We start from the raw sequence: 13493 nt of genomic DNA, 5'->3' as shown, positions 1-13493 counted from the left end.
GTAAAAACTTGAACCATCATGTTAAGAGCAAAAGTGGAGACTTTTGAACTCTTAGCAAATCGAGTTAAGCAATAAGTCCTTTGAGGTGAAGAAATGAGTCCAAAAGCTAAATCTTAGCAAAAACACATCTAGTCAAGAACGAAAGTTAAAAATTCCGTCAAGTGCAACTCTTAGTGACTAATTGTGGGATGAAAGGAGAAGAGTAGCCACTTTTACCCATATTTTCTACCTTGTACCAAAAGCCCAACATTTGAAAGCCAAAAAGTCTCAATGATCCCAATAGCTCAATTATTTGATACTAGCCGAGTAGAGAAATTTGGTGAGTCTTTGGAGTTGAAATATTATTATGTAAGTATAAATTTTCTCCATTTTTAATTTACAAATATGGGATACTTGAAGCGATAGCATGGTTTGTGGTTTTTGGCAAGGGTGAGTGAATACATATCTTTGAATTACGAGCTTGTAAATTTTTTAGAATTGTCATGATAATTGCAGGTTCTGAAAACATGAAAGTTGACCATTAATCTATGTGATGAGAGGCATTTGTTGAAACCGTTGCTTTGAAAGTTGCTAGTTTTTGCTTGAGGACAAGCAAAAGTTCAAGTTTGGGGGTGTGTTGAGTATATATTTTACACTCAATGTATACTTTCTTACGAGGATTTTTGTATACTTTTATTGATTTAATGGTGCTTAATGAGTGGTTTATTGTATTTTAGGTACAACTTGACGATTTGGGAGTTCCAAGGATGAAACGAGCCAAAAAAGGTCAAAAATGGGCAAAAATGGAAGAAGACAATCGGATGCTGAAAATTGGCCCGGCGCAGCCATGCCATATTTAGCCTATTTTTGGCGCGGCCGCGCGCCAACTGCAGAATTTGGGCAGAATGTTTCGGCGATTCTCGCGCGGCGGTGTGAGAATTGCACTGATTCTCTCGCGGCCGTGTGAAAACACGTTGGAGACAATTTTGGACTTTTAATCACACAAGGAAACCTAAAATCTTCTACCAAGGTGGGACATCTATTAAAGGACAAACCAAGCACGAATAGGGGACTTTGGAACACAATCTTAGAGGAGGACGAGCGAGAGAACGGAGAAACGAAGACGAAGACCTGACGAATCTTCATCATAATTCTTCTTTCACCTATCTTTTCTAAATCTATGACTTTTTTTCACTTTTATTATGTTTTTCGTAGAGAACATGAGTAGCTAAGTTTTTAATCTAGGATTTTGTTGGAACCCTATTTGGGGATGGTGAACCCGTTTTCTTGAGATTATGCAATTATGATTCTATGATTATTTTTTCTACTTGTTATGATTGTTAGTGCATGAACTTGATCAATTTCTGTGCTTTATCTGTGATTATTGGGATTGACTCGACAGAGCTATTTTGATAATTAGACGGTAAGTAAAAGAACCTTCGAGTAGTTTTCACCGTATTAGTGTGTCAATTGCATTTGGTATCGTAGACATACAGATATTCACCTTAGGTAATCATTGTTGAGACTTATGCTTTAATGCTTTATTCATGATCGGATTGCATAGACATAAAGTAATTTGGTTTTGGATAATAGAATTACAATACACGCAACAGCGGGTTATAATTAATATAGTGTCTCAGGTTAATTATCATGAATCATATATTTCATAATTGAGGGGTTTTGGGTGAGCAATTCTTGCATAGGGGAAGATAAAATCCTAGGTCCGTTTTTATTGATATTTTCTCGTGTTTATTTGCTTTCATAATTAGTTTAATTATTTAGTTGATTAAATTTGACAACTTTGCGTAGGCTGGATAAAAATCATAATTGTTAGAATTTGGTACTTAGGATTAGATAATTTGAGTATTCCCTGTGGGATCGACATCCGACTCTCACGAGTCCACTTTTACTTCTTGTTTGCGATACGTGCACTTGCGTGTTAGGTATTTAGCCCAACATAGGCATCACTTAATTTTGGTGCAGAAGTTTATGTGGTTGTTGTATATTTAGGTGGGGCTAAATTTTCGTTATTGAGATGACCAAGTAGTTCTTGACTTTCGGCAAGAGAAAGAGCTTGTTCACGCCATAACGGATAGTTGGCATGCTCGAGAATGGTAAGAGCATAATGTGTTTGTGAAAGGTGCAAACCAATTTGGGTTGTTGAAACTTCCATGCCAAGAAAATGATGAATTGGTCCCAAATCCTTCATTGCAAATTCGAAACTCAAAAGTGCAATGAAAGTTGAAACTAGAGCAGTAGAAGAACCTGTCAATAGCATGTCATCTACATAAAGAAGAAGAATTAGTGTCCCAAAATTAGAATGATAAACAAATAAAGACGGATCAGCTAAACTACAAAAAAATCCATATTTTAAAAGAAAGGTACTGAATCGGTCAAACCAAGCATGAGGTGCTTGTTTGAGACCGTAAAGAGATTTTTGGAGCTTGCAAACATGTTGAGGATATTGGGGGTCTGCCATTCCTGGGGGTTGTTCCATGTAGATTTCTTCCGAGATCAAACCATGTAAAAAAGCATTTTTTACATCAAGTTGACGTATGGGCCAATTCCGAACAAGAACTATAGTAAGAACTATTCGAATAGTTCCAGGTTTAATAACCGGAGAGAATGTTTCGGTATAATCTAATCCATCAACCTGGTGATATCCTTTTGCTACAACTCGAGCTTCAAGCCTATCCAAAGAACCATCGGGATTGAGTTTTGACTTGAACACCCATTTAGATCCAATAACATGCATATCTGTGGTACGAGGAACAAGTTTCCAAGTGTGATTTGTATGAAGTGCCTCAATTTCTTCCACCATTGCTGCTTTCCATCCCGAGTGACCAAGTGCAGATCTTATGTTAGTAGGTTCACGTGGGATATTGATCAAGAGCAAAGTGGAAGTAAGAGCATATTTTGGATTTGGTTTAGTGATTCCTCTTTGTGATCTCGTGACGATGGTACGAATGGGTTGGGTTGGTAGCGGAGGTGGCGAGTGGGTCTCGTCATGGGTTTCGATTGGCTGTGGGGTTGGGGCTTCATCGTGTGATGAATGAGGTGTATTTTCAATTAGTACAGGAGTTTGATTTGGGGTAGGTTGCGATGATGATGCTGGTAAAGGACTACAGCAGGGTGGTGAATCCGTCGGTGGTGTTGTTCCTGCAATAGAAGAAGTGTTAACATCAGGTAACCACAAATCAAAAATGCTTATAACATGATTTGTCTTGGGTGCAATTTGTCGGTTTTGTGAGTCTTTATAAGGAAAAAATAATTCATCAAACACCACATGTCGTGAGATAAAATATTTTCGACTACTAGGATGAAAGCATTTGTATCCTTTATATTTCTCACTATATCCAACAAACACACAAGGGACTGTTTTTGGATCAAATTTATGTCGTCGTGTGTCCCAAGTGTAAGGAAAAAAATTTAGAGCCAAAAACCCGAAGTGATGTGTAGTCTGGGTGAATATTATGCAAAGTAAAATATGGTGTTTCAAAATGAAGAGCGGACGATGGTAAACGATTAATTAGATAGACTGCCGTGGTAAAAGCTTCTACCCATAAGAAAAGAGGAGTACCACTGTGAAACAACATGGTCATTCCTAGTTCTCTTATTATTCTATGTCGCCTTTCAACCATACATGTTTGCTCTGGAGTATATGGGCATGATACCTGATGAATAATTCCAGTGGAATTAAGGAAATGACTGGAGAGCCGGGCATTTATGAACTCGCCCCCCCCCCCCCCCCCCCCCCTCCCCCCCCGCCCCCCCGTCTGAGTGGAAGACTTTAATCTTTTTGTTAAATTGCCGACAAACATATTGTTCAAATGTAAAAAAAACATTAGTAAAGTCAGATTTAAATTGAAAAGGAATAATCCAAGTGTATTTGAAAAAATCATCGACTAAGCAAGCATAATATTTAAATCCGCCAATTGATAAAACGGGAGCAGGTCCCCACAAATCGCAATGAATTTTATCAAAAATACTAGAACTTGAATGTTTGGAACTCGAAAACGGTAATTTACTAAGCTTTCCTAGTTGGCAACTATCACATATATGTTTGATTTTTTCACTGCCAATGACATTAATAAAACCTTTGTTTTTTAAAAACTGTAAACTAGAATCTTGAGGATGTCCTAAACGTTGGTGCCAAATTTCTTCTGAACCAGACTTGAAACGATGGGAAAAATAAAGTTCTGGAAAGCTGGAGATAACATAGAGATCACCCTTGCGCTTCCTCGTGATCATCGATTGCCCTGTTGTTCGTTCCTTTACAAAAAAATCTTTGTCAGTAAACTCAAAATTAACTGGGTATTGAGATGTTACGTGACTCACAGAGAGTAAATTTTTCTCTAACTCGGGAACGAGCAATACATTATTAAGAGGTAAAATTTGATTTTTTTGCTTAATGTTGGAGTCTCCGGTACCAATTATAGGTAGAGAAGACCCATCACCGATGAGAACCGAATCAACGCCAGAGTATTTACGAATATTAGTTAACATACCTGGTTTACCTGTCATGTGGTTTGAAGCGCCCGTGTCCGACGTCCATTCAGTGTCCGTGATGGTGTTATCCAAAGTGAGTGCTGCTAGAGCATGTTGTAAGTCTTCACGTTAGGTTGGTTTCTTTGGCACCCACCAACATATTTTTGCGATGTGCCCGACCATATCACAATACTGACATTTTTCTTCTCGATAACGATCTCTTTCAGCCAGCATCATACGGCGCTCTCCCGGTGGTGGAGGGCGTCTTTGTTGAGTGTTTGGGGTGGGGCTGGAGTAGTTTCGGCTCGGATTTTTGGGTTGCTGTGCCTGGAATCCTCTTCCATTGGAAGTGAATTTTTTATTATTATTTTGATATCTTGAGGGAGATTGTTGGAATGGACGTTGCTGTTGGCCATAGAATGCCATTTGAGGAGTAAAGGAAGTTGTATTTGTGTGGTTTAAAAACCAATTCCGACGTTGGTCAAGGCTTTGGAGTTGTGAAACTAACTCAGAGTATGTTGGCATGGTAGTCGTAAAGGTTTCATATTGAGGACCAAGACTAGTGAGAAGAAAAAATACCTTTTCTTTATCGGGGATTGGTTTTCCAATTGACGCTAGACTGTCGCACAAGCTTTTGAAGGTTCTAATATGCTCTCCAATTGTCTTGTCATCATCCTTTAATTTCGAAGGTATGTCACTTGTTGACGGAGTGTAAACTCACGTTCTTGTGAATCTTCTGCGTAAGCATTCTTTAATGCCTCCCAGACGTCGTCTGCTGTGTCAAGGCCTACAATGAGACCAAGTGCTTCTTCTGAGAGTGTACCAATGATCCACCCACGGAGAAGGCAATAGGCCTTTCGCCAAGTTATGTAGGCTGTTGAGTGTATATTTTACACTCAATGTATACTTTCTTACGAGGATTTTTGTATACTTTTATTGATTTAATGGTGCTTAATGAGTGGTTTATTGTACAACTTGACGATTTGGGAGTTCCAAGGATGAAACGAGCCTAAAAAGGTCAAAAACAGAAGAAAACAATCGGATGCTGAAAATTGGCCCGGCGCGGCCGTGCCAGATTTTGCCTATTTTTGGCGCGGCCGCGCCAACTGCAGAATTTGGGCAGAATGTTTCGGCGATTCTCACGCGGCCGTGTGAGAATTGCACTGATTCTCGCGCGGCCGTGTGAAAACACGTTGGAGACAATTTTGGACTTTTAATCACACAAGGAAACATAAAATCTTCTACCAAGGTGTGACATCTATTTAAGGACAAACCAAGCACGAATAGGGGACTTTGGAACACAATCTTAGAGGAGGAGGAGCGAGAGAACGGAGAAACGAAGACGAAGACCTGACGAATCTTCATCATAATTCTTCTTTCACCTATCTTTTCTAAATCTATGACTTTTTTTACTTTTATTATGTTTTTCGTAGAGAACATGAGTAGCTAAGTTTTTAATCTAGGATTTTGTTGGAACCCTATGTGGGGATGGTGAACCCGTTTTCTTGAGATTATGCAATTATGATTCTATGATTATTTCTTCTACTTGTTATGATTGTTAGTGCATGAACTTGATCAATTTATGTGCTTTATCTGTGATTATTGGGGTTGACTCGACAGGGCTATTTTGATAATTAGACGGTAAGTAAAAGAACCTTCGAGTAGTTTTCACTGTATTAGTGTGTCAGTTGCATTTGGTATCGTAGACATACAGATATTCACCTTAGGTAATCATTGTTGAGACTTATGCTTTAATGCTTTATTCATGATCGGATTGCATAGACATATAGTAATTTGGTTTTGGATAATAGAATTATAATACACGCAACAGCGGGTTATAATTAATATAGTGTCTCAGGTTAATAATCATGAATCATATATTTCATAATTGAGGGGTTCTGGGTGAGCAATTCTTGCATAGGGGAAGATAAAATCCTAGGTCCGTTTTTATTGATATTTTCTCGTGTTTATTTGCTTTCATAATTAGTTTAATTATTTAGTTGATTAAATTAGACAACTTTGCGTAGGCTGGATAAAAATCATAATTGTTAGAATTTGGAACTTAGGATTAGATAATTTGAGTATTCCCTGTGGGATCGACATCCGACTCTCACGAGTCCACTTTTACTACTTGTTTGCGATACGTGCACTTGCGTGTTAGAAAAGAGAGAAAACAATGGAAGAACTTTTTTATTCTAAATAACGTGAGCACAAGTCTTATTATCACAGTTACTGGGAATGAGCAAAGTACATCTCTATTTAAAGAGTAAGAGTTGTATGTTAAGTTAAATAGGATAGCTCCAAAGTATCGTATCATGGTGTAACTCTAATACAATATTTGCATGCAATCTAAGTGTTTATATCTAATTAAACTACCACTTTGTGTTTAAAGTCATTGCCGTAGAACTTCTTATCTCTTGGGATTTGCATGGTTTGTGGGACTATCCTTATCTCTCCAATTATATTAAAAAACTTCCTTATCACTCCTTAGAGTCCCACAAACCATGGTCTACGGAGGAGCTGTGCTAATAGTCTTAGCTGATGAAGCGCCATTCGAACCGAACAAATGGCATAACGATACGGCCGAATGTTTGTGATGATGAATTGATGTTCGTTTTATTGTCTTTAATTTTTGCCTACTAAATTTCTTGTTATGTTTTTCGAAAAAGATCCAACCTTCCTCTTCCAAATCCCCATAATTCAATCAGCACAAGGCCAAAAAAATTAGGGGTGTGCGCGGGTCATAAACCTGTGGGTTCCAGCAAAACCCACTCTCGTCACGTCAACCAACAGTTCTTGATTTTAAGAACCAAACTTGTGGTTTTTCTTCAGATTCGGGTCCATGACGGGTTTATAGTAGGACCCAATCTTTCGAACCGGCCCATGACCATGTCTAAAACCCACTCCCCCAACCTAAAACCAAACACTGAAATCGAACACCTTAAATAAAAGCTATGAATAAAAATAAAAGAGGAGAACTATGATGAAGATTCGTCAAGTCTTCGTCTTCGTTGCTCCGTTCCTAAATTGCGTGTAGAAAGATAAAAGATAAAAACTAAAGGTAAAAGATTAAAGATTTTTAAAGATTCCAAGATGTCTCTAATTGTGTGCTTTTGGCCTTTAAATAGGGTGCAAAAATATAATAGGGCGGGTTTCCTTGTGTAATTAAACTTCCTTCACTGCGCCACCTCGACCATCCGGACGGCCGTTTGAGATTTACGCCTGAAATCCGCACGGCCGCGCGGTCTTCAATTCTTCAGAAATCTGATTTTTTTCACTTTTGGCCCACTTTTTCTCCAAATTTGCAGTTTTTACCCACACCCACATTGGTGTGTGTAGATCAACAGTAAAAAATCACCCGGTGTAACCTTCACCGGGTGTAGCATAGAAATAACCACCTTCAGACATATCCAAATCTACTCTGCTCGCGCCACCTGGCAATTCAAATCCGAAATTTAAAACAACATTCGCAAGAACAAGCTCCACAATTCCCATGGCGAACGCACCCCCAGGGCACCCCCTTCGCCCCGTTCAAACGGAATTAACTCAAGCGTAACGTTCAAAACGCGTTAAGTTTATGGGGCTAAAGTCATTTAACCCTTTTAGTTTTGCATTTTGTAGTTTCAAAAGGATTAATGAATATAAAAAAATAATTTGACATTTGGCATCCTAAAAAGATACCAATAAAAATATCAAATTACCTTCATTCTTTAAAAAAATATTCGGGGTGCATTACGCATGATTCATTGTGCTTCGAGGATGCAAACTGCTATTAAAAATTTTTCGAGGGTACAAAGTGCATAAAGGCTATATTTCAATGGTGGAAAGTGTAATTAAGCCATAATTTTATTGGACCTCTCAAGATTGAATTCTTAAGTGTATTAATTTTTTTATGTACTTTCATCCCTTGAGCTATTAATTTCAAATATATATACAGATAAACCAGGGTTTTAAAATCGGTCGAGGTGACCGATTAATCGGTCTCCGAGGCGGAGGCGGTCTATAACCTTTACGATTTTAGTGTAATGGTTTGAAAATCGGTTTTTGACTGCGAGGTGGTTTTAGGCGGTCTAAGGCAGGTCAAATTTTGGTGGTAAAAAATCGGTCAAAAATCGTTTTTTTTTTAATAAATAAAAAAAGTTGGGCTTTTAATAAATAATGAGTTTATGATTTGTTTTATTTTGTTAATGTTAATTTTTATTTTTAAAGGACCTAATGATATATGCTTGAATGTTCAATTATAACTTTGGATGCACAAGATTTTCGTTTTGTTTTTATTTTGTAAGAATTTTTATTATATTATGATCTTATTATTCTTAAAATTTTATTACGTGATTATGATATATAAATGATGTGGATAAAATCATGTTTAAATATATTTTTTTATCTATTTTGAGTATTTACAAAAAATATCAAAAATTATATTACATTAAATTTAAAAAACCGATTGATTGCGGATTAATTACCGCTGCACCTATTAATCGTGAGGCGGTGCCTCACTGACTCGGGTCCGATCCCCGTCTCATACAACCTTGAGATAAACACCCAAATTTTTGACTATTTCACAAATTTTGATTTAAGAGGGGAGGCCTCTGTAATTTCAATAAGTAAGAGGGTGTTATTCCAATTTTATAGTATGAAAACAATCTCAATAGAAAATGATAGACTGATTTTGTGTGTGTGTGTGTGTACTGTATTCATTCTATCTCAATTCTCAATACTCATCCAAAGTGTGTGATATTAATTCGTTGCGGACAATATATCATCAACTTGATAATCATACAGCTGTCACGAAAATAAATTCAGCAAAAAACAAACGAAAGAAAATGAGAATGACATGTAAATGAACAACAACCATTTTTTAAATTAACTGAGATTATTAATTTATTAAATATTAATTGAATTTCCAATTTTGACAAAACTATTATGATTGATAGAGAAAAGTAATTCCACGAATCATGTAATGAATATTAAATACATGGAGAAATTACTATTTCTCCATTTTTCTTTCAATTCAAATTAATAAATTAAAAAAAAAAAAAAAAAAAAAAAAAAAAAAAAAACGAATTTTTCTATATTACTAATGGTATGGTTAGTCATTTACCATGGTTGGCAACAAGACCATGGTTGGAAACAAGGGAAGGAAAAAAGAATTTCAGAAACTTCTCACCATTTGCAATGTGCTAAACAACTCTCTCTCTCTCTCTCTCTCTCTCTCTCTCTCTCTCTCTCTCTCTAAAAAATAACTTTCTCAAAGAAAACAATGGCGGCAGAAGCTGCGGGTGGAGCTGTCGTTCAATTTGCACGTAAGTGCATGCATCGTACAAGTAATAAAGTGGACAATTAAGTCCGGATATCGATCCCACAGAGAATATTTAATTATTTAATCCTATACGATAAATCCTAACAATTATTATCAAGTTCACCCTACACTGTCGAATTTGGAGAGAATTAACTAAATTAAACTAAATTAAATTAAGCAAATTAAAAAGACAATAGCAAAAATAATTTAAAATGAAGATTTAATCAAAGTAAGCAGGCCTAGGATTTTATTCTTCCCCCTATGTGATTATTACTCCCCCAATTCCTTCAATTATGCAAGTAATTAACCAGGATTATTAACCTGAGATGCTAAATTAATCATAACCCGCTTCCGCGTGTATTAGGGGTGGCAAACGAGCCGAGCCGGCTCGCGAACTCGACGAGCCGGCTCGAAAAAAGCTCGAACTAGAGCTCGGGTTTTTCGAGCTCGAGCTCGAGCCCAAAATTAGTTGTTCGGCAGCTCGCGAGCCGGCTCGCGAGCTGCCTTCTTTCTTTTTTTTTTTCTTTTTTTCTTTTTACACACACACACATATATATATATATATATATATATATATATATATATATATATATATATATATATATATATATATATATATATATATATATATATATATATTATTCTTATATTATTATTATTATTATTATTATTAACTAAATAGTAAATAGTCTATAATAATAAATATATCTAGTATTTAAATAGAAACAAATCTATATTACTTAAATAATTCATAATAATATAAAATATTATAATAATAATAATAATAATAATAATAATAATAATAATAATAATAATAATAATAATAATAATAATAATAATAATAATAATAATAATAATAATAATAATAATAATAATAATAATAATAATAATAATAATAATAATAATAATAATAATAATAATAATAATAATAATAATAATAATAATAATAATTATAATAGAAAAAATAAAAAAAAAATATATATATATAACTAGAGTTCATTATTTATTTTATAATTTTTTTAATTTCCTATGAATATTTTTTTATAAAAAATAAAATGATTTTAATAAAAAAATTAAATAATAATAAAAAAAATATAAAAAAAAAATTTAAATAAGCTCGAGCTCGAGCCAAAAAAAATTGGCTCGATGAGCTCGAGCTCGGCAACATGGACTCGAGCTCGAGCTCGAGCTGGCCAAAAGAGCCGAGCTCGGCTCGAGCTCGGGTCGTTCCCACCCCTAGCGTGTATTACGATTCTAATACTCTAGATTCAATTACTGTATTCCTACGCAATTAATTCTAAAACACAACATTAAGCACAAATCTCAATAATGGCTACCTAAGAGATTAACTATATTCCTATGTTAATACCACAAAGGCTCTTCTACCACAGTTCTAATTATTAACCCGATCTTCCGATTCATGCGATTAACAATAACATAAAAGCACATAAGGTGATCAAATTCATACACTTAATAAAACAAGTAGAAGAAACAATCCGGAATTAAAACTTGCATAAAATCATAGAAAATGATTCATAAATCCCACATAGGGTTCCAAATAAAATCCTAGAAATAAGAAAATTAGCTACTCATGATTAAAGTAAAAACGCAAATAAAATAAATCATAAACGATAAATCTTTGCTTGGAGTCTTCGAATTCTTCGTCTTCGTTATTGCTTTGTTGCTCTTGAAATTGCGTAAAAGATGGATCCCCAATTGTGTGCTTGGCTTGGTCTTATATATGGTGGAAAACTTGGAGAAGAAGGCAGTTTCCTTGTGCAATTAAAATCCCTTTACCGCGCCTCTTCGTGATCTCGGACGGCCGTCCCAAATTTTGAACTAAAACTCGGACGACCGTCTGGGCTTTAAATCTTCAGATTTTTAACTTTTTCACTTTTGGCCCATATTTTCTCCAAAATTGCAGTTTTTACCCCATACTTTTCCAATTCTTCAATTTGTACCTAAAATACAATAAATCAACTTTTTAAACACCAATTATCGTTAAAACACACCAAAAACTCCAATTAAAAGGTACGTTTAAGTGTAAAAACATACACTTAACAGAAGCTGATATATCAGTTTCTGGGGAGCAGATCAACCTCTATCGAGAGTTCAAGAAAGACTTTGATACAAACCCCGTAGAACTTGTTACGTGACCCAATACCTTACGCGGAAGCAAGATCCAAAACATCCAAAAACAAAGATTCAAAAGGGTGGAACCGCGACCCGTTGCCTATAAAGAGACAAGAACCTTGGTATGTGAATACGGCACAATCGATTGTGAAAGATCGATTGATAAGTCGGAGTGAACAAATGGAATCCTCCGATGTGTTCATAGAGTTCTTAAAGAACCAAAGAGAATAATCTCATAATTGTATTCAAAATTCTTCCAATAAAATGAGCCAAATTGGCAACCTATTTATAAGGTCTAAAAACACACATTTTTTACAAGGAAAATGACTCCTACCTAAACTATAATATGGAAATAAATAAATAAGCAAATCCTAACCATAAAAGACTCTAAAATAATAAAAACATGAGGTTTTTGTGCATAAGTCCCCAACCAAACATCTTTATTATTTTAGGTTTAGGGGCTATATCTCTTTCACCAATAAGCCTATCCCTTTAATATTTATTATAAATAAAGGAAACATTCTTGTATATGCCAATATTACCCCCAACCCTTTATACCAAATTCTTAATTGTAACCCCAATTTAATCAATTTTGTCCACAAAAATCCAACTTTGACTTCTTTTTTTTCAAAAAAAAAAAGATTTCAAAAAAAAAAAATTTTGCCGCCGGTCTCCGGCGTTGACTTTTCGATTTTTTTTTTCTTCCGGATTTTTTCGCCGGTCTCCGGCGTTGACTTTTTTTTTTTTGTCTTCCAGATTTTTTCGCCAGTTTCCGGCGTTGACATTTTTTAGTGTTTTTTTAAGTTTTTTTTTTTTTTTGCTTGTTTTTTTTTTACGTCCGCCACTAAACGTTGACCGTAATTGTACTGTCACTGACAGTAAATTAACGTAATTATACTGTCAATGACAGTTAATTAACGTAATTGTACTGCCGTTGACAATACATTTATGTAATTGTTCTGCCGTTGACAGTAAATTAACGTAATATTATTATTTTTTATTTTTTGTTATTCTTTTTATTTTGTTTGATTTGTTGACAAGTCAACGTAATTATATTACTGTCGTTGACAGTAAAATAACTGTAAACACAATAATATTACTGTCAACAACATCATTATTATTATTTTTATGGGTTTTTTATTTTGTTTGAGTTATTCACGGAGTAACGTAATAATATTACTGTCTATTATTGTAATATTACTGTAAACACAATAATATTACTGTGGTTGACGGTAATATTACTGTTGTTATAGTAATATTGCTGTCAACCACATCAATATTATTATTTTGTTTGGATCTTTTGGTTTGTTTGAGTTATTCACGGAGTAACGTAATAATATTACTGTCTATTATTGTAATATTACTGTTGTTATAGTAATATTACTGTCACTCACAGTAATATTGATTCTTTTGGCTTTTTAGTATGTTCACATTTGTTAAACGGTCAACATAGTAATATTACACTTTACACAATAATAATGAGTTTTGTTGTGTTAATATTACTGTGCTAGAGATTAATATAGCAATATTACTGTGTTAAACTGTAGTTTAGTTAATTTTACTGTGTTAAACTGTAGTTTAGTTAATTTTA

The 13493-nt window shown here is 34.9% G+C and overlaps 1 long non-coding RNA gene across 1 annotated transcript; it reads right to left on the bottom strand.

The window, feature by feature from the left end:
* Window positions 1–11266: 11266 nt before the first annotated feature.
* On the bottom strand, window positions 11267–12160 carry LOC148769792 (uncharacterized). The gene is made up of 2 exons (XR_016032057.1): window positions 11825–12160; window positions 11267–11730 (listed from the first exon to the last, which is right to left on the bottom strand). It is a non-coding gene; the product is annotated as an uncharacterized LOC148769792 (long non-coding RNA).
* Between the last annotated feature and the right edge of the window lie 1333 nt (window positions 12161–13493).

Source organism: Erythranthe guttata, chromosome 7, assembly GCF_056151865.1.
Source record: "Erythranthe guttata isolate IM_541 chromosome 7, IM_541, whole genome shotgun sequence".
In the NCBI taxonomy this organism is placed as follows: Eukaryota; Viridiplantae; Streptophyta; class Magnoliopsida; order Lamiales; family Phrymaceae; genus Erythranthe; species Erythranthe guttata.
Note: the sequence above shows the minus strand (reverse complement) of the source record. Positions and strands in the feature narration are given on the sequence as shown.